Source organism: Canis aureus, chromosome 2 (genome assembly GCF_053574225.1).
Source record: "Canis aureus isolate CA01 chromosome 2, VMU_Caureus_v.1.0, whole genome shotgun sequence".
In the NCBI taxonomy this organism is placed as follows: Eukaryota; Metazoa; Chordata; class Mammalia; order Carnivora; family Canidae; genus Canis; species Canis aureus.
In genome coordinates this window covers 22,206,989-22,226,307 of record NC_135612.1, presented here as the reverse complement: position 1 = coordinate 22,226,307, position 19,319 = coordinate 22,206,989, and the positions used below count along the sequence as shown (strand labels likewise).

General features: G+C 36.0%; 1 long non-coding RNA gene across 1 annotated transcript in view; it reads left to right on the top strand.

Moving 5' to 3' along the window:
* LOC144290216 (uncharacterized) overlaps positions 1–19,319 on the top strand; it is a 225,641-nt gene that overhangs the window by 124,727 nt on the left and 81,595 nt on the right. The window contains exon 3 of the long non-coding RNA XR_013358002.1: positions 1,235–1,304. This is a non-coding gene — a long non-coding RNA (uncharacterized LOC144290216). The remainder of the gene's footprint in view (positions 1–1,234; positions 1,305–19,319) is intronic.

Genomic DNA, 19,319 nt, shown 5'->3' with positions numbered 1-19,319 from the left:
GTCCTTTTTGCTTATAGTCACACATTCCGGTGACGTCCCTGGGGACTGTTATGGGCCATTTTTCTGCTGATCACCTCTCCTTTTCTTGCTGTAATTTCATGATCACAAGAAAGGTGCTGCAATTCGAGTCACTATTTCCTTCTTCCCAGAAGAAAAGGTCTAGAAGGAAATGTAGGCAGTGCCTGCCAGCTGATTCACCTCTTTTTTTTAGTAAGCTTCATTAGAGACCCATCTAGCAATTTCCACCTTCGTCTAATTGAACTAATTGGATGTCTAATTGAGTGTCACATGAGACCTAGCACAGTCATCTATCATAATAAGAAGTCAATAAATTATGACCAAAATCTATGAATTAAGAAGTAGCAAAATTAGTTTAGTATATAGAACTATGAGTTAAATTCAAGAAAAATAACTATATAAATTGCAAAAGGTTTTTTTTTTTTTTCTTGAGAATAGACTATGTATTTAGAAGGAAAGGAAAGTGGGGAGGGAATTATTTTGTCCTAAATTTTACATCACTATATAACTCAATCATAAAAATGTGCGTGTATGCTTTAAAAAAAAGCAAAATAAAATAAAATCAGGTCTACTGATTAGCAACCCTATCATCCTGGTTTTTACTCTAGACTTTGTACAAACGTGTACCTTATGCCTAGAATTTCATCATTTATATAAGTGCAACAAGATTTTGTCCTGCAAACCATTGCAGAAAAGTCTCCCTCTTTAACTATATAGTATTTATATTATTAATTGAAATGTTGGGGTATTTAAAAAATAGATATCTCCACTGATTCTCTTAGCACTCATATGATATGTAAATATTTAACTTTTCAGTATCTTAAATTTAAAGCTCTTAAAAAAACAGAAAGTATTTGTACAGCTTTTTTTACCCAGCACCCCAGCAGAGCTGTGTTTAATAGATGCTAGAGAGGAGATTCTATAGTAGAATTTCAAACTAGCATTCTTTGGTTATTGGAATATTGCACATTTTGATTAGCTAAGTTTTGCGATTTTGAAAGGTTTCTCTTTAAGAAGAAAACTAGTTTAAAATGTTTTCCATGTGTTCTCACATACATAAGATACTATAAACTAAAAAAATGAGACAGACTTCAGGATGATTCTTTCTCTGTGAGTATCCTGCATTTTATAACATGATTGCTGAACTTCGTTTTCTTTAAAGCACCATTGTTCATTCACCATTCATTCAATGTTCTCCCTTTTGCTCTGAAAATAGGAAACTCAATTCCCGTGGTGCTCAATGGAACTTTTGACAATTTAATGAAGAAACCTTGAGAGTGCAGAGGGTAAGCAAAGAGATGTTTTTTTCCTTATATCAAGAAGTAGCACTGAAGTGGTAAATATGCGGTTTTATTTCTGTTCTTAGTATTGTATCCTGGCCTGACTGCCCCTAGTTTTAAATTGGGAAGCATCTCAGAGAATTCTCTGAACAATAACTATTTTGTCCATTTTCTTATGATTTGCTACCCCTATTAGATGGGAGTAGGAGGCATTCACAAGCTAGTTCAGACTGAAGTAGGATCGGTGCTTCCTACCATGCAGTTTTCTACTGTTCTTCATTTCCCTCTCCCCACCTCTATCCAGGGAAATATATTATAACCTACGGATTCACAAAGGAATTTCAAGCTGTGTTCTGTTGTATTATGCAAACATTATACAAGACACATGACCTGGGATAGATAGGGGTAGCAATACACTTTGGCCCGGTGCTTTTCCTATGATTCTATTTAAAATCATCTAATGTATCTAGTCCTCTGAGGGAGTAAAAAGGTGATCTCTATCACTCAGTAAATTAACCAAGCCAGGCTCAATTGCCTAAGAAAATCCTGAATGTGATCAAGAAAATTACATTGTGAGTCTGACCATCCAGACACACACAAAAATAATGATAGTAATAACAATATTATGGTGAATGTCAAGAATGATTCTAGGACAATGTTGGATTTAAAAAAAAATAACTTGAAAACATTAAGTTAAATCAGTAATTCTCAACTGAGGTGATTTTTCCACCTCCCAAGTGACACTGGAGACATTTTTGGTTGTCATAACTAGGGGGTTCTACTGACATCTAATTCAGAGATGCTGCTAAACATACTACAACACACAGGACAGCCGCTAAACAACAAAGAATTAAGCTAGCTTAAAACGTTAAAGGGTGCCATGGGTATTATATGGAAATGTTGAATCATATACTGTACACCTAAAGTTAATATTACAGTGCTAACTGGAATTTCAATAAAAACTTTAAAAAGGTTAATCGTGCCAGAATGGAGAAACCCTGGGTAGATATTGCTGTGAACTGCATGTTTGTTGTCTCCCCAAAATTCATAATGCTGAAGCCTAATCCCTATTGCAATAGGCTTTGGTGTGGACCATGACTTTGGGGAGGTGAGTAGGTCATGAGAGGGGAGCCCTCATGAATGGGATCAGTGCCCTTTTTAGGGATAAGTGCCCTAGAGAGCTCACTGCCCCTTCCTACCCTGTGAAGTTATAGCAAAAAGACAGCCATCTGTAAATCAGAAGGCAAATTCTACCAGACACTGAATCTGCCAGCACTTTGATCATGGACTTCCTGACCTCCAGAACTATCAGAAACAAATTTCTATTTGTAAGCCACCCAGTTTATGGAATTCAGTTATAGCAGCCCAAACTGACTAAAACAGATAATAACTTTAAAATCTATTTATTGCAGAAGGCAATGATAAAACTAAAAGACTAAGAAAAATATGGTACATTATTTTATATCTTAAAATGAGATAACCATGATGTGCCATTATACTTTTAAAGGAGGCAGGAAATATATCAACTAAAATACATCTTTCAGAATCCCTGGATATTTCATCAGAAGCAGATGCTGGTCATTTCAACACTCTCAGCCCTTTCAGTAACTGTCAAGTCCAGTCTTCACTGCAGTTCTGATATTTCTAAGTTTTCCTAGAAATTTTATACATTGAAGTCAGACAGCTGGTGGAATCCGTTGTCCCATATATAGCAGCCGTGTATCTTCTGCCTCTAGCTGAAACTGATCCTTTCTAACAACTGTGTTGTAAATGCCTTCCCTGCTCAAATGTCACCTTCTTGCTGAAGCTGTCCCAATTCCCTCAGGAGAGAATTAGTCATTTTCTCTCTGGTATTCCAAGAATACTCGGTGTACATCTTATTTACAACTCTTTCCAAATAGTATCACAAAATTTTGCTTATTATTTTCCCAAAGTCGAAAGTCTATGAGTTCATCCCAGATTGAGATCACATCTTATTTTTCTTAAAACTGAGCACAGTACCTGGAACAGTGTGGATGCTTTAATAAATGTTGATGGGATGAATAAGAATGAAGACATAATTTGGGTTGTAAGATTCAGGGGGTCTTAATTTGAACTTTTAGACTCAATGATACTGAATATGACGTTAAGCCTCACCCATCCAAATCTTGCCTAAATAATATATAAAACAGATCACAAGTTACACTCTCTTCAGATTTTAGTATCAGAGATGTAAAGAGTACACAGTGTTTGAGTGGGCATTAAAAGAGACCATTAAATAGCAGTCAGTGTACATGCAGAGACAGGAAAGAAGGAAGGAAGGAGGGAGGTGGTGGGGGTGGGAAGATTAGTTCCCAAAAAGCCACCCAGGCATGTAACTGTTTATCATTTTCCACCTTAACAGCCCTAGATGCTAGCCTAGTAAAACAGGCTTCAAAGCAGAGAACAACTACAGACTGAACTCTCTCTCTCTTTTTATTTTTTTTTACTCCAAAGAGAATCTGAGTATTACTTGAAAAACTATCGAAACCAGTGGACTTCAAACAGAGCTACATGTGTCCTAATGGTTCATGTAAACAACAGATGGTTTTAACAAAATCAATTCTAGATCTTCAAATCCCATATGTCCTCTTTCTAAAAGTGAGGTTCCAGGCCTTGTCCTTGCCCTTGTTCATATTCACAGTAGCTCTTTTTCCACTTTACAAAAGAGAAGCAGACATCTCACTCACTCAAAATCGTATCACGGTATAAATCAGGTGTAGTAAATCAAGGGTAGTATTACCTAAAGGAGGGTAAAACCTGCCAGAAGGACAAACTAAATGACAATTTAAATATTAGTCTTTGTACAACTTCTTGGATTAAAGCACCATAATCATATGGTAGAGTTTCATGCCTTTTCCTAGTTTATACATATTTTATTTAAGAGTAAAGTGCAGCAGTAGAAATGAGGTAGGGATCTTCTGAGTTCAGATACTGTGTGGAATGGAGTAAAGACAATTTCTATTTAATGTCACTGGTCACTGACTCTTCTACAGCTGACAAAGAGAGTCCTATGGGAGCAATGCAAAGATAGATTCCATATGAAATATTGAAAGTGCCAGAATCTTATTTCATCCAGGCAGAAAAGCACATAGCAAAAGTCCATCCTTATGAACTCCCTTTCTTAGATTCACAATGATCAAAATGTGTACAAAGTAACCTGTGAATTGCCTATCTCGTTGCAGAGTGCACTGGCACAGCATTTTGAGAATTCTCAGCACTGTGAAAAAGCTTGGTGATTACCCTCATTTACCCTTGTTGAAATCAGTGTGTCAATTGCATATTTTCCATAATTCTGCATTAACTTTCAAAACGTCACATATTCAGGTGAAAGAAATAGATCCTGAATAAATTGGTATTTTGATTTCTCTTGGTATTTTACTCAAATCTACAGGAAGAATTATTTTTTAACTAAAAAATTATTGAATACCAGAAATCCATATTTAGCTATTATTTAGGTTACTTTGTGTATTCCTATCACATTTTGACACATTTATATTATGCATCAAATATACTGGATTATACTGTAAATAATATACTTAGCAACAATAATTAATATATTTTTTGGGCAGCCCGGGTGGCTCAGCAGTTTAGCGCCACCTTCAGCCCAGAGCCTGATCCTGGAGATCCAGGATAGAGTCCCATGTCGGGCTCCCTGCATGGAGCCTGCTTCTCCCCCTGCCTTTGTCTCTGCCTCTCTCTCTCTCTCTCTCTCTCTGTGTGTATGTCTCTCATGAATAAATACATAAAATCTTTAAACAACAAATATATATATATATATATATATTTATTCTTCTAAAAGCCTAATTCTTCTAGAAGCCCCATTCTTCTAAAAGCCTAATAATTCTCCTTCTCTCTCTGCTCATAACTTTTATAAAATCAGTTTAAAATGTTTTGAAAAGAAAAGCATCTATTTATGTATATATAGGCATAGGAAAAAATGTTCCCAAATGCAGTCAAATGTATAATGCTTTAATCATCAGAACAGTAGTTTCATATAATTTAGATTAATTCTTCCAGCAGAGGTGTTGATATGCTATTTCAAATCTTTCAACACCTTATTCCAGTTTCCCAAAACTACCCCAACTCTAGACTGTTTATAAACCAATGAGTCAAAATGGCACTCTGCATTTTCTTACATTTAAATGGAGAAGAAAAAGTATGGTGTGAGTCACAGTATGGTTAAAGTGTTATTTAGACTTGTTATCAAATCATTAAAGATATTTAAATTCTGTGTGGAATTTGACTAATTGCTGCATGAAAAAGTTCATTTACAGTCTTCTTCCTTGAAGCTTAGAAGTGTTTAAGAGTCTCCTTATTAATGATCTAATATAAGGTCAGAATAAAATTATCCAATATGTAAATATAGTAGTTAATTAGAGTCACAAAGAGAGTAGCCCTGTAAAAAGGAAAAGAAAGTAAAGAAGGATAAAGAGAGGAAGGAAGGAAGGAAGGAAGGAAGGAAGGAAGGAAGGAAGGAAGGAAAAGGATAATGATTTCCGTATTGAGAAGATAAGATACCCGACTCTACTTTGACCAATTGCCAGCTCGCCCAGGGCAAATGCCACCCGGTATCAGGGCTGGTGGTTCCGGGCTGTTTTGCTTGGACGATAATATGCTTTGAATTCATTGGATGTCTAAGTCCTTTCCAAATGAGAGTAAACACTAAAGCATTGATAACATAGGTTTGTAAAGAAACTAAGGATATTTGGGTCTGTTGGAAAACGTGCTTTATGCTTAATTGATTCACAAACTTGCCACCTAAAGAATTCTGGTGTAACTGTTCACAATTGGTTACTACTGTGTTTTCACTGAAGATTGAGGTTTCTGTGAATTAAAATTCTACTAAATGTAATTAAGACTGATGGAAATAAGGGAAGGAACTCTGTCTAGGTAAAAAGACCTAAGGAATGGGAACACAGTTAATGAAAGTAATTTTGTCCTGAAATGACACTGGTTGCTTGGAGAGAAAAGGCTTGGGACAAAATCTGAATACAGAGGAAAGTTATAGAAGGTTTGTGAAGCGAAATCTTTAGAAAGGAATTTTATGTGCAGTCAGGATGGACTCGGATTTAAAGAATGGCTTTTAAAAGTACAATGGTATAAGATTGAAATTCTGCTCTCTCTCTGTGAAAAAGACAAGTTTTCTTGAATTGTAGCTCTATTTTTAATTTTTTTTAATTTTGTTTTTTTATTTAAATTCAATTAATTAAAATATAATAATGCATTATTGGTTTCAGAGGTAGAGGTCAGTGATTCATCAGTCTTATAATACCCAGTGCTCATTATATCACGTTCCCTGCTCAATTACCCCAACCCCTTCTTCCCCTCCAGCAATCCTGTTTGTTTGCTGGGATTAAGAGTCTCTATGGTTTATCTCTCTCTCTGACTTTGTCTTGTTTTGTTTTTCCCTCTTCCCCTCTGATCCCCCATTTTGTTTTTTATATTCTACGTATGAGTGAGATCATATAATTATCATTCTCTGATGAACTTATCTCACTTAGTGATAATACCCTCTAGTTCCATCCATATCATTGCGAATGGCAAGATTTCATTTTTTTGATGGCTGAGTAGTATTCCATTATATATATATATATATATATCTTCTTTATCCCTTCATCCGTTGATGGACATCTGGGTTCTTTCCATAGTTTGGCTATGGTAGACACTGTTGCTATAAACATTGGGGTGCAGGAGCCCCTTTGGATCACTACATTTGTATTTTTAGGATAAATCCTTAGTAGTGCAATTGCGGGGTTGTAGGATAGCCCTATTTCATCTTTTTGAGGAACCTCCACACTGTTTTCCAGAGTGGCTGCACCAGCTTACATTCCCACCAATGAGTCTAAGAGGGTTCCCCTTTCTCTGCATCCTCGCCAACATCTGTCTTTTTCTGACTTCTTCATTTTAGCCATTCTGACTGGTGTGAAGGTGGTATCTCATTGTGGTTTTGATTTGTATTTCCCTGATGCCGAGTGATGAGGAACATTTTCTCATGTGTGTGTTGGCCATTTATGTCTTCTTTAGAGAAATGTCTTTCATGTCTTCTGCCCATTTCTTGATTGGATTATTTATTTTGTTCTTTGGGTGATGAGTTCAATAAGTTCTTTATAGATTTTAGATACTAGCTCTTTCTCTGATATGTCATTTACAAATATGTTCTCGCATTCTGTCAGTTGTCATTTGGTTTTGTCGACTGTTCTCTTTGCTGTGCAAAAGCTTTTTATCTTGATGAAGTCCCAACAGTTCATTTTTGCTTTTGTTTCCCTTGCCTTTGGAGAAGTGTCTAGAAAGAAGTTGCTGCGGCCGAGATCACAAAGGTTGCTGCCTGTGTTCTCTTGATAAGAAATTGTAAACAAAGTTGTTTCTCTTTTCTTTGTCTGTCCATGAAAACCAGTTTCTCTGTTTTGTGTATATCAGGTCTTTAATGACCCATAATCCTATTTAGGCATGTGCTTTAAAACTTTCAAGGTCTTAACCAACTTTCCCAAGATTTATATTGTAAACGAAGTCTCTAACTATGATCGCTTATTTGGTATGTTATGTTGTGATATAAGGTCGTCACTCCATATTTGATTTCAAAGTGTTCTGTGTCACAGAAATAATTGAATTTCCTTGTCAATTGCATCGTAATGAACTCCCAGATTGTTAACAATGTCGATTTCTGAGTTTTTGTCATTTATAATTGTTCTTATTCTCCTGCAAAATGAGTGTCATCTCCAAGAAGATTCATAAAAAAGACTTTTAGGACAAATATAGGTACTCAATATCTTTAAGATCATAAAACTGAAATGAGTAAAAATTTCCAGAACCAACTAAAGGTGTGTTCAAATTGAACAAGAATTCGTAACGTGGGACTAACAAATTGAGGAAAATAACTGTAGTTTTTTAACTCTTATTTGATACACTGCTGGTTCTCTAATGTTTACTCTTCCAGATTAAGGAAACGTTCTCTTAAGGTATCAATGACTTACAGAAATATGATTAAGTATTCATTGGTAAACAAATTCAAGGAGTTAACTTTTCTCTACCTGAACCTTTAAAATTCAAAAGTTCTCAGTAAGTATTCTTTCTTCCATGGCAACCACAGTCATTTGCATAAGTTCAATAAGAATCTGTTTTGCTTGTAACAGGGCACCATTAAAAACAGTGGTGGTTCTACTAAAGCTGTGACTGGAGTGTCTTATTTGAGTGTGACATACATAGACTCCGATATGACTAGACAGCTTTAAGGAATTGAGCTTGACCTTGTGTAACATGGAAGCATAAAGCCTCTTGGAAATGCTGGCCTGGTGCCTTGCTTACAGAGTTCCCAGGAGCCTTACTGGGTGAGTAAAGAATGTCACTCCCTGGCAGGTGTACATGCGGAGGCCGAGAAAATTAAGGCCATTCCACCTCAAGTTTAGCGCTAGCTCAAGTATAGCCATCTCAGGCCCCTGTGAATAAGAGCTGAACTTTACAGGAAAAACCTCAGAACTCCCTTGACAGAGAGTCCCATAACAGAACGAGAACAGAGCTTAATGCCCTTGACAGAAAATCCCATATCAGAATGAAAACAGAGCTTAAGAAATTCCTCCACCCCTTCTGAAAATCCCCTAGACCAGCCCATAAAAACCCAGCTGTAACCCCCCTCGGGGTTCAAGTCCCTGCTCTGCTGTGTCGGGTATACTTGGAGAAATCCGAGAAACTACCAAGGAGCCGACACCAATGCAAGACCATGAGGGTTTATTAGCAAGCTCGAGCTTGGGTCCAAGTATACCCAGCTCAGTGGAGCAGGGACTTGGACCCCGAAGTGGGTTACAGCTGGGTATTTTATAGGCTGGTCTAGGGGATTTTCAGAAGGGATGGGGGAATTTCTCAAGTTCTGTTTACATTCTGGTATGGGGCTTAAGGGCATTGAGCTCTGTTCTCATTCTAATATGGGACTTTCTACCATGGGTGTGGGCTCTGTTGTCTTTCTGATATGGGATTCTCTGCCCAGGGCAATTCTGAGCTCTGTTGTCTTTCTGATATGGGATTATCTGCCGAGGACATTGAGGACATTCTGCAGTTTTTCCCATAAAGTTCAGCTCTTATTCACAGGGCTGTACTTGTGCCAATGCTAAACTTTAGGTGGGATGGCCTTAATTTTTCTCGGCCTCCACATATATAGCCAATAGCTATTCTTGTTGGGCTTATGTAAGTCGATAGGCCAAGTTTGTTAGAATTGGATTTGTTTTACAAACAAATTGATCTTAATTTGGCTATCTCTGGAAATAAGGGTAATTTTAGAGGGGAAATTTATGTTTCAATAACGCATCCTTGCATTAAATATCTTTGCCTTAAACATCTTTGCAGAAGTTAAATGCTAGGTCTATTGTCTTTGAATGTTGTTTGCCTAATGTTGACAACTTAAGGTAAACTTCAGAGAAACTGCCACTATAGCTTACGTATACAGGAACACCTTTGTGCTTGTTGTTCTGTGGGGAAAATAACAGAACCCCATGGGCATATGACTATTTGAACAACTGGAAAATGGGATTGATTCCCCAGTTTATAAGTCAACTAGCACCTTCACCAATTCTGTGTGACTGCAATGACAAAACGGTTGCCTAAAAGCTAGAGTGTACCCCATTCCATGGAGTTAATTATAGACTTGTGGAAAATGGATGGTTCCATTTTCCCTATGATTGTATCACGTGACGCATTTGGAAATGCCCTTATCTCATGAGACAAGTCTTATCCCACTTGCCAGTGATTCCTAATAATTAAGATATAATTAAGGCTAGGCATCAAATAAAGAAGGCTTCTTTTGGGGGGGTAACTTTATTATTTCTTTTTATTTAAATTCAACTAATTAACATATAGTATATTATTAGTTTCAGAGATAGAGTTCGGTGATTCATCAGTCTTATATAATAGTGCTCATTACATCATGTGCCCTCCTTAATTTCAATCACGCAGGTAACCTATCCCCCCCAACCACCTCACTTCCAGCAATCCTCAGTTTGTTGCCTAGGATTAAGAAGAGTCTCTTGAGCAGCCCCAGGGGTGGCCCAATGGTTTAGCACCTCCTTAACCCCGGGGTGTGATTCTGGAGATCTGGGATCGAGTCCCACATCAGGCTCTCTGCATGGAGCCTGCTTATCCCTCTGTCTGTGTCTCTGCCTGTCTCTCTCTGTGTCTGTCATGAATAAATAAATAAAATCTTTTAAAAAAAAAAAAAAAGAGTCTCTTACAGTTTGTCTCCCTCTCTAATTTCATCTTGTTTCATTTTTCCCTCTCTTCCCCCATGATCCTCCATTTTGTTTCTTAAATTCCACATATGAGTGGGATTATAGGATTATTGTCTTTCTCTGATTGAGTTATTTCACTTAGGTAATACTCTCTGGTTCAATCCATGTCATTGCAAATGATGAGATTTCATTTTTTTGGATGGCTGAGTAGTATTCCATTGTGTATATATACTACTTTTCCTTTATCCCTTCATCTGTTGATGGACATCTGGGTTTTTTCCATAGTTTGGCTATGGTGGACACTGTTGCTATAAACATCGGGGTGCAGGTGCCACTTTGGATCACTACATTTGTATTTTTGGGATAAATCCCTAGTAGTGCCATTGCGAGTTGTAGGATAGCCCTATTTTCATCTTTTTGAGGAACCTCCATACTGTTCTCCAGAGTGACTGCACCAGCTTGCATTCCCACCAACGGCTGTAAGAGGGTTCCCCTTTCTCCGCATCCTTGCCAATAACAAAGAGGGCTTCTTGGGGTTACATCCCTTAGTCATATATGTCCCAGGAACTACCTCAATAGAGGTAGTTATCAATAGATAACACATATCCTAAGCTTAGATCTGGGAATCAAATATACCTTAAGACTCTTTGCAAGACAAAAAGCTCCTCAAACCTATTTGGATGGAGTCCTGTCAGGTTCTCTTGACCATTCCAATAGTGTTAAAACTTCACAGCTTCTCCCTGTGGATCCATCTTTCCAAAATCAAGACTACTCTGGGCCCAGGTGAGGAGTCCTCCACCAAATACAACTGTGAGCTGGTTGAAGCTATATACCTATTATTCAAAGGAACTTGGATGATACACATTGGGAAGTCTAGAGGCCCATGAATCCAGGCCATTTCCAATATTTACTCTCATATACAATTATTCTATGATATTCTCTTAGAAAAACTCCCTTAATGCTTTCCTTCCAAAACTCATAGTTTCTCCTTCCTAATTCTGAGACTTCATTTTCAACCTTTTCCTTCAGGATTACCTCCAAATTTACTGGTCAGAAACCGCAACTTACCCAGAGCTGTCCCCCTTAATGTCCTTCTTTCACAACACAATTATCCCCCTTTTTTAGGCCAAACTTTGTCTTTCTCAAAGTAACATTCTTTTGGTTTCCTCCTTCTGGGACCATATAACACAGGAATGGTTTTCCTGAAAGAAAACCTGTTCATGGCTATCCTTACTCTTTCTTTCCCTTCTTAGGACCCCTGGCCTCAATACTTATACTCCTAATTATTGGTCCTTCTCTCTCTACTCTCTTTGTTAAATTTGTCTCTTCCAGAATCCAACAATTTCATACACGAATGATGGTTCAACCGGGATTCCAGCCGATACTATCCGAGGGTCCCCTCCCTAAATCCCATGGACCTGACCACCAAACAATTTCCCTTAGATCACCTATTAGTATGTTAATATAATACTATGCTCTGATCTACAAGTGCACAGAACCTCTGATAGACTGACAAGTTTAGCTGGGACATCTCTATACCCCTCATTCAGTAGGAAGAAGCTACTGAAGAGGAGACCTCTGCCCAAATGCCAAAGATTTGTCATTGTTGCTCTGTCCGGGGGGAATGTAAAGCTTTGTCAGCTTATAGGCAAACAGCCTTGAGCAATGGAATATAGACAGCCCATCAAGTGACCCACCACAAAATATCCATAGGCCCTAACTGACCAATGGGCTACTTACAACTAGGCACAGTTACCAAAAAAGGGAGAATTCCGTAGTCACCATATCGTCTCATCTTCCCCCCTTAAAAACAGCCCCTACCCACTATCTCGATGCAGACAGTGCCCTCTCTGCTGTCTTGCCCACATCTCCCTTGTGGTGTATTCAATAAACTTCTGTCTCCTTTGTTCTGCCTCAGGTGAATTATTTCATCTCCCATGCCACTGGCTTCCATCTGAATGTCTCCCCATATTTGGGGCTCCTATCTGATTGAAAGATACTCCATTTGGGCACCACAGATTTTAGGTTATAAACTAGTTAAAGTCTGTGTTTTCATTTTCCTTAAACATTCTTCAAATCATTTTATACTTCTCTGTGCTCAAGGAGCATACGATAAATGTTGATTCAATATATATAGATCAATGATCTTACATATCTAATCACAGATAGTTATTTCTGTTGATCCATCACTTGGTTCATAGATTTCTTATCTATGTATCAGAACACCAACCCCTGTCATGTCAAAGGCAGCGTCTCAGTACTAAAACCTGCATAAACACAGCAAGACATATTGTGCACAGAAATTGTGCACTGCTAAGATGAAGACATTATAATGAGAGCAAGGTAATGAGCAGAATAACAATTTGCCAACAGAAGACAAATTTTCTTCCCTTGGAAGCAATGCCTAGTGAGAATACCAACAAGACAGTGTAATACCTCAAAATGCTTGTCTGGGATATATTTTCTTATCAAGTGGTGCATTTCTTATCATGATGAAAAAGAAAATGGATCCATGGGTAATGCTGATAAGTTAACATAGATAATGTGTTGCAGTAAACATTAATTTATCATTCCATTGCTAAGAAACAAAAGGAAATAAAATAATAAAGGAAGAAGAGAACTGTAGAAGCAGAACTCTATATATGGTATATGAAAAAGGTAAAATAAAACAGGATAATTGGCAATCAATTAAAAAGTAAAATATTTAAAATCAAGTTCTTTGATTTTGAAACAAAAGGAGGGTAGATTTAAGATTCTATTTCCTTCGGGAATTAAAGTGACTCTCATGTAAGCAAAACTTAATAGCCCTCCAAAAAGAATAAATGAGACAATTGTGTGCAACTTAGTATCATATTGAAAACCTCAGTCATGAATGGAAATTTTCATTATCCAAAAAGTTTTTCCGAAATAAACTTATTAGCTTTTCTGTTAGCTAATTACTATAAACATCTTCAGTTATCTACTTTTAAAAGGAAAGTAATTAGGATGACTAGGTGGCTCAGTTAATTGAGTCAACTTTGGCTGAGACCTTGATCCAATGGTCCTGGGATGGAACCCCAGCATGGAGCCCCACTTTGGGCTCCTTGCTCAATGGGGTGCCTGCTTTTCCCTCTCCCTCTGTCTGCTGTTCTCCCTACTTATGCTTTGTCTGTATGTCAAATAAATAAAATGTCTTAAAAAAATAAAAGGGAAGTAATCTATCATCCTTTGAAATGGAAAAACATTTTAAAATACTTTAAATGTATTTAAAATAGTATAAATAGTCCGGTAAAGTTATAGGCTACTTTATGAAGATCCAAACAAAGGGACACAAATTAGATTTACAATAATTCTAAATCAGATTGCTTTATTGTCACATACCATAAGAGCAATACAAATGCTTAACTGACACTATCATAAACAAGGTTTAACTGACACTATCATAAGTTAGATTAACCTTTATAGCCATGCTATTAATGGGAAGAATATGTACCTTGCCATCATTTTACTAATTTTGGCAATTTAATCAACATAAATAATTTCCACTAATATACCAATTATCTGTATTTTGTAATTTGTCAGTATTGTTAAAATTATCACATATTTATCATTTATTGTCTTCATCATGGGCTTAAGCATTTTAAATTTCCATTCAAATGTCACATTCGAGTTTTTGGAATAAGACATTAGAATTCTTGGGGATCCCTGGGTGGCTCAGTGGTTTAGCGCCTGCCTTGGGCCCAGGGTGCGATCCTGGAGTCCCGGGATCGAGTCCCCCGTCGGGCTCCTGGCATGGAGCCTGCTTCTCCCTCTGCATGTGTCTCTGCCTCTCTCTCTCTCTCTCTCTCTCTCTGTGTCTATCATAAATGAATAAATAAATCTTAAGAAAAGACATTAGAATTCTTCAAAAGATTCCACCATATGCAAAAAATGAGAACTAAATATGACTTTGTTACTTATACCAAATTAGCACAGTAAGATGTGCTCTTCCCCCATCCCCACAACTCCTACTTCACTTTCCATCTTTATGTATTTGCTTATTCTAGATATTTCATGTAAATGGAATAATATAATGTCAAAATTTAATCACAGCATTTAAAATTTGTAGAGAACCTACAGACTCTTGAGAATAAGAATGAGAATAAGAAAGCACAAAGAAGGATAAAGAAAAAAAAGAGAAAGACCACATAGCTTTGGGAGGTATCATATAATGTCAATCAAAGCAAGCTCTACATACAGATGACTTGAGTTCATTTATATTTTCATTCTTTTAATAAAAAATTTTTATGTGTTAACAGGTACCTTTAGTTCCTGTCATTTATCACTTTTCAGTTGTTTTTAGGATTTTGTTTTGTTTTTAAAAGACATATTCAAGTTATTTAAATTCTCTAGGCTTTAATTTCCTCTACTGTAAAATGGAATTCATGTGTAAATAGAATCCATATAACATAAACAGTGCATTTTTTTAAAGATTTTATTTATTTATTCATGAGAGACACACAGAGAGAGAGAGAGAGAGAGAGGCAGAGACACAGGCAGAGGGGAGTAGCAAGCTCTGCGCAGGGAGCCTGTCGGGGGACTCGATCCCGGGTCTCCAGGATCACACCCTGAGCTGAAGGCAGCGCTAAAATGCTGGGCCACCGGGGCTGCCCAAACAGTGCATATAGTACAAATCCAGATACACAATAAGCTCACAAGTAAATTAGTTTTACTTATTAACCAGCAAGTCAATAAGAAATACTCTTACTGCAATATTATGATTCCTCCATTCCTGAGACTTTTACTTTTTAATATGGCTAGCATTTGACATGATCTTGTCATATATAAAATAGCTCTTCTTTCTAAAGGGTTTTGAATACATTTTTTGGTTAATTTTTTGTTAATATTTTGTTTTGTTATTAATAGTACTTGTTTATGATTCAATTCTTGCCTTTCCACATTGTGTGTAAGGTATACTTTTTTTAAAAAAATGAAAATCTTACTAACTCCAAAAATCACTTTTTCAATTTAAAGTCTTCACCCAAAAAGAATTCAGAAAAATAAAAATTAATAGGGCTGAGGGGTAGGTGGAAGACCCTCGAATCAGTCATTTGACACGTTGTGTTTCATATGAAGCTTCCTTTTAAAGTCATGTAATAAAATTCTTAACAAAATCCTTGGGTAATTAATGACAAGATAAACAAAGATGATCTAAGATAATTGTTAATGCCTGATAGTTTTGAATGTGCTTCTCTTCTGAAATACATTAAAAAAAAAATCCTAAAAGTGAAATACAAAAGCGGGGGCCTGGACGCAGAGGTAGGACAGTCTATCACAGCAACCAAGAAAGGAAAGTTTTCATACGAGAAATGGTCCCACAGGAATACAATATAAGCTAGATAAGGATGGCATGTACAGCACCAACTTCAAGGAGTTTGCTTTGTGAAAACCAAATGCTGATCACAACATGATCATGCTGCCAACTCTTTGTTGCATGGTCTTTGCCTTCGGCATGTGTATGTATAATAGAAGTACTGTAAAGATTCAATTCTCCTACTGTTTTCCTCCATCTGAAAAACTATGCAACCTATTTACTTTATACATTAAATCCTCCTTTTTAATTTTTCATTTACTTCTAAATATAAAATACTACAACTTGACACTAATAAATGCAAAGAGGTTATTTAGCAGTAATGTAAATAATCCAGAACATGCTAATATCAAATTTTGTTATCGTCAAAAATTGTTTTTATTTCATTACTTTTTAAAATTGAGATATATAATTAACATATCATAAAATTCATCCTTTTATACTAGTCAATGGTTTTTAGTATATTTGCAGGATTGTACAACCATTACCACTATCATTTCAGAATATTTTCATCACCCCAAAAAGAAATCTTATATCCCTTATCAGTCTCTTCTATTTTCTTTCTTCCTTCAACCTGTAGCAACCCCTGATTAATTTTCTGCCCCTCCGAATTTGCTTTTTCTAAACACTTCATATAAATGGAATCATACAATAATTATCATAAAATGTAGTCACAAAAATTTAAAACCTAGAGAACCTGCAGACCCTTAAGAATATGGCAACAGAGCAAAATTAAAGAAATATATAGAAATTAAGAATGATAGAGAAATGTGATGGAGAAAGAGTAGAAAAGATTATTGGAAATGGAATACTTACTAAGATTCTTCTCAAGAATATTTAGTTCCCACCTTTTACTGAATCAGAATCTGTAAAGAGAAGGCCTGAGCATTTGTATTAAAAAAACAAAAACAAAACAAAACAAAAAAAAAACGGAGAACATTTTCCTGAAGGTTATGATACTTTGCCAGATTTTGGAACCCTTGCTTTAGGCTATGTTCTGATTCATTTCTAATGCAGGTTATTCCTAGCCATTGATTAACTCAATGACACATTTGCAAGTACCTAAGCCATTCAATTATGCTATTTTGAAGAAAAGAAAAATATATAAATAAAAGACTCAAATAACAATCACAGCCTCTGCTAATGTTTTCATAACTTTTGGGCCTCTTTATGCAATGATTAATTGCTTGATTGTTTTTCTTAGACATCTACAGATGTGCATAATTAAAACTATTTGAAATGAAAACTAAATGCATATTTATTTAGCTTTCTTTGTTCTTACCTTCATTTGTTTGCATAAACAATGCTATACTTACTCATGCAAATCAATGCAAACAGAGAAATTATGCTCCTGCAAATTATTTCATTTATCCTTCTAAATAGAAACATAGTTACCAACAGAAAATATTTACTTGGTAGTCCAAATGTCATGAACACTTCAATATAATTTATTACTTTATGTAAAAAATGATGAATATTAAAATTGAAGATATGACAAAAGATCAATATAGTTTCATTTCCTTTGTTTGAGTGCAATATACCAATAAGAATGCTTTATTCTATTCTACATTTCCTTCAGAAATATTTTGTCATCTATATATGCTTCAAACTTATCTCAGTAATTAAATGCTTCCATTTAAATTTTAATACGTATTTTCTTTCTTAATCTATCACTTCATATTCAACATCTCTGATATAAGATTTGTCAAATTGAGATGCCAGAAGGTTATAAAAGATGCATAATATTTATTGTTAAAACAGAAACACTGGCATAAAACTACTTAAATGAATGTGGTATAATCAGATATGTTACCACTCTCTTTGCTCCGCAAAGGCAGATTAAAATATATGCTGCACATATGATTTTTACATGGGGAAGGCAAGAGAGAAAGCAAAAAGGCAGAGTTGTATCTAGATGAGGGATTAGAGAATTTTAAAACAAGGTAACTTTGAGATTGAATGAAATGTTCATGAGCAGTATAATTTCACATAAATTCGCGTCTCAGAGCTGGCCTTCATTATCCAAATGTATAAAAGGGCATAGGACTTCTGTAAGTTTCATATTCACTCCAGCACATTTTTTTTGGGTTAAAATACACTGCCTCAAATTTCTTGCACAATTTCTTACTTGAGCATGAGATGATGTGGTGTACATTGTTCCATTTTCAAAACTTATTAAGTGCCCTAATTTTCCTTAGTTGATTTCCAATTTCTTCTAAAATTCTGAATTCTTACTCCTCATTTCATGTTAATTCCTGGTCAATCTTTGCAAGTGGGATTGGTATGCAGAATATTATGTTACAATTTGAAACTAAAGAAAGAATCGGTCAATGATATTGAAGTTCATTGGGGAAATCCTAAATTTACATCCAAATTAAAGAATAGGCATCTTTCTTTACTGGCTTACTTTTATTTTGAGAGTTACTTTAAAAAAATTTTTTTTCTGATTAACCTCCCATTAACTCTGGCCTCTAATGCTTCAGTTACAGATTTTTCCCCCCAGGGCTCTGATTAGTAGATACTTTGCAAAACATGTAAGATGCTATTTAAAAGTCCTGTGAATTAATCCTTTCATAAGGTAAGGAATACTTCCATTGAAATTAACCACCAGTCTTCTCGTTAATCAGTTTTATGACTTCAGATTTTCAAAGGCAGAGTTTATTTCAATCACATTTACTCTTAGAACTTTTCTTTAACCTTCTCTCTTGCCTCACTCTACTTTCTCTTGTTTTTTGTTTGTTTGTTTGTTTTCTGATAGTTTGTTTTTTAAACACTTGAAACGGCTGATTAGCCACTTGTTACCTATAACCTCAAAATATCCAAAATAAGATTTCTCTAACTTTTTTGAGGTTACCATTCACACATGTACCTATAGAATACACCAAACACTCCTATCATTTTACTGTCAAATACTAATGTCTTAAAATAAAACTTTCATTGTGAGGAATCCCTGGGTGGCGCAGTGGTTTGGCGCCTGCCTTTGGCCCAGGGCGCGATCCTGGAGACCCGGGATTGAATCCCACATCGGGCTCCCAGTGCATGGAGCCTGCTTCTCCTTCTGCATGTGTCTCTGCCTCTCTCTCTCTCTCTCTCTGTGACTAACATAAATAAATAAAAAAAAAAAAAAAAAAAAAAACTTTCATTGTGGTGTCAGTTGTGTCTCACACAGTATTTACACTAGATTACTACAAGTAAATTTCCATACTTGAGCTCAAACACTTGGGTCTCTTTATAATCTTGTTCTTTTTGTATCTAAATCTAAATTATATGATTTAAAACATGTTGGTTTATCCTAAATGACACTAAATCATGCAGTATAGCAATTATGTTTGATTTGAAAACATAAATGTATCTATTCAGATGATACACATGACCCAGATCTGAGAACTGCATTTTAATCAAGTCATTACAAAGGCAAATTTAATGTTCCAGCTATAACCATGGCTCTTGTACTGGCTT